Source organism: Nicotiana tomentosiformis, chromosome 10, assembly GCF_000390325.3.
Source record: "Nicotiana tomentosiformis chromosome 10, ASM39032v3, whole genome shotgun sequence".
Lineage (NCBI taxonomy): Eukaryota > Viridiplantae > Streptophyta > Magnoliopsida > Solanales > Solanaceae > Nicotiana > Nicotiana tomentosiformis.
Window position 1 is genome coordinate 49787724 of NC_090821.1, and position 3572 is coordinate 49791295.

At 33.4% G+C, this 3572-nt stretch overlaps 1 long non-coding RNA gene across 1 annotated transcript; it reads right to left on the minus strand.

The window, feature by feature from the left end:
• Window positions 1–1051: 1051 nt before the first annotated feature.
• LOC138900589 (uncharacterized) lies at window positions 1052–2603 on the minus strand. Its single transcript, XR_011411715.1, has 3 exons — window positions 2587–2603; window positions 1291–1412; window positions 1052–1205 (listed from the first exon to the last, which is right to left on the minus strand). It is a non-coding gene; the product is annotated as an uncharacterized lncRNA (long non-coding RNA).
• Between the last annotated feature and the right edge of the window lie 969 nt (window positions 2604–3572).

Here is a 3572-nt window from a genome sequence, read left to right on the forward strand (position 1 = left end):
ACCACTGAACTAAAATCTAAAGGTCAAAACCATCGGTCGGGTCATTACAATAGTCATGGGATTTATGAAGCACTTACCTATTATCACAAAATAAGATAATTACCCAACTAAAGAGGTACAGGAATAACTGAATAACTAAAGAGAGAATAGCATGATAATTCTTCTGCATTCATGAACATGTATAGTTTATCGGTAGGTAAGTAAGGAGAATTATGAGAAGTATCGCATTTTAGGAGAATATTTTAATTTGTGGATATGGATATCGGGTCGATCGGATTAATTCATTCATATTTTAATTATGCCATAAGTTATTAGACTAAATTTTAAAAACATAAAAAAATCGTAGAATAAGAAAATATTATCGGAGAGTTGTTTTTTTGTGGTAACTATGATTTTTTGAGTGAGGTAGTGAAAGTGTTATGACTTTTATGTGAGAAAACATAGTTATATGACTTTGGTAAAAAAATAATTCTAGTTTTATCACCATTTGTGGAATTTACTCAATCTTCTATTAGCTCATTGTTGTCGAGAATACTAACCATACCATGATGACAAGGCAATCCAGTCAAATTTCACCTTCTACAAGTACAAGTCTTGCTAGACATATCAACAATATACGGCCCTCCGAAACCTTTAACTAAGACCCTAAAGGAGCTCCAAAAAAATTAAGTTGAAACTTTGTTGCCTCCATCCTAATTTTCAACAAGTATTTTTCAATCTTAGGGCATATTGGCCATGGGTATCTCACAATTCACTCTTATATTTTTTGAAAAACCTCCTCTTCAACTTGTTCTTGATCATTTCTATCATAGTTATTATGGTCTTGTCTGTAGCATCAAGTATATATCTAAAAACTATATAATTTAGTATATTGTTAAAAAATAAAAGTACATAAGGAAATGCAAAATAATAATTACATGTTGAAGCTTTCACTTAAATTGTTCAACAACGTGTCACATTTGGTATGACAATTAAATAATGCTCTAGTCCAAGTATTGAATGGTCTCTCAGGGTGATTGAACCATTCTCTTACCTCTTTGTCCTCAACTTCTTAAACAATACTTTATTACTCGCCCTTGCCTCATTTCAAACTAAGTTTTTTAAAAAATTTCCTTTGTATTTTTGTCTGAAATTCCAATACATATGCCTAACACAATTCTGATGTTCAACATTAGGTACAAATCCTTCACAGCTCCAATCAGCCCCTTCAAAAAATTATAAAACAAAAAATAAAGAACAATGTATAAAATATAATAAAAACATAGTAAAAAACTAAATAAATAATATTACCTTATGTCTGTCTGATAAAAATAATATATGGTGATTGTTCTGAATCTCCAAATCCACTCCCAGGTTAACAAGAAACCAGCTCCAAGTTTCTTTACTTTCAGCTTCAGCTATGACTGCATATGCTATTAGAAATTATTTGGCCAATAGCCACTTCATTCAACAAGTCTCCTCCATAATTTTTCTTTAACATATAGTCATCCAAGCTAATAAATGGTCTACAACCAGACTTGAAAGCATTCTTAAGTGCTCTAAGATAAACATAAAACCCAAAACATCTGCCTTCATCCATCATAAAATTACAGTAGAGCTTGGATAGATTTTTAGTAAATACTCTCTATATGATAACAAGTTTGCATATTGGGTTCTCTCATCTCCATAAAATAATTTTTATGCCATATTGACCTTCCAAACTTTCATATAACTAATTGTATAATTATAATCATTTCTAACAGCTTTACTTAAATCATCCACACTCCATGATGGATCATCTATGAACGTACTAAAATACCTATTAGCAAGCCACTTAGTATTCATATGGAATTTGTCAAACACATTTTCACCTATATGCTCCAAATTACAAGACTTGATCTAAACAGTTGGATCAGTCTTACTTATTGTAGTAGCATACACTCTAAAAGGATATCTATCATGTTTGAATTTACATATCACTCTCTCCTAGTCATTTGTAGAGAATTTAAACTGAAACCTGCTTTTAATACCATAATTTCTACAAATATTTTTAAACTGCTTCAAACTACTAAATTTCATTCCAAGTTCCAGACTTATGTTATCTTTATGATTCTTCTCATCATATTCTTCATAGTGAACTGTCTCCTCTTCATCATCTTCCTCGTTAGATATCTTCCCCTCATCCATTACCCTGAAAGTCGTCATCACCATCTTCTAAATTATAGTCAGGGTCACTAAAGTCATCATCATCACTACCATCCCCAACACCCTTACCATATTAAATTCTACTCAAAAAAATTTCAAATTCAAGACATCATCTTCAGAGCTTTCATTAAACGAGAGACCCAAATTGATACTTGAACCCTAGAGATGCATGCAATTTAGAAGCACAAAAATTTTATTAATAATATCAAAAAATTCTAACCCCACAATTAGTATCCAAATATACAAAATAACACTAAAATAAAGATTAAACCCTAGCCCACAATCATTGTCACAATATAAACAAAAATACTAAAATAAAGCAAAGCTCTGCCCCACAATTAGTGTCGCCAACTAAAATTCACACTCAAAAAGGCAACACAAACAAAAAATAATAGTGTTTACCTTGTTTGGAGTCATTCTGTCATACCCCAATCTTAGGAGGTGCGACTGGCACACGACGCCTGAAGGCCCGTACGAACTGACATCTTCTCTTACATCCTTTCTCAATCATAAAATTTAGGTCAACGAGGCCTCCAAGTAGAAATGCTAGAAATCTAAAATGTATACAACTGACTTACAAAAAGAAACGTTGACATCTCACGCATAAATGAACCAGGAATCAAGAATGTACGCAAGCTTTTATAAAACCAAGCCACTCACTAGTGCCATATATTAATTATAATATTCATATATACATATCTTCAGCCTCTTTTTGGGGCGCAGTTCAATTACATCACTCTATACCTGACCTTGTAGAGAACTTGGTCGTACCTGACTTTAGGACACCTCGATCGTACCCGGTCTCACAAAACTCGGTGTACCAGGTCTCAAAAAGATGCCATAATGATTCATATCATATCACTCGATACCCGGCCTCGTAGAGGACTTGATCATACCCGCCCTTAGGAGATCTCGGTTGTACTCGGCCTTAGAAGGAATTGGAACTCTCACAGCATGCATCATCGTACCTGGCCACACAAGGGCTCGGTAGCATTGTTTCATCATACCCAATTCATCAATGATTACACAATAGGTGTCGTACCCGGCCGACTTTTATATATATATATATATATATATATATATATATATATATATATATAAAATGTAAATTTCAAGGAATAATAAGTTTAAACTTAGAAAGCACCATATGTTCCGACCTCAGGACACCAACTGGGAACATTTTAGATTTTAAAAGGAATGTTATCAACAAGAATGTGTAAGAACAGGGACAATGCCATCGTGAGGGACTCAGAGCAACCAAATCCTTACATTACAGGTTTCCTTTAGACGAAGAAAGATAGAGAGAGAGACTTACACCAAATCATGCCACGAAAGAAATATGCCTTACATTATCTTGTCGCCGAACTAGCTAGGTTACTTCTACCTTC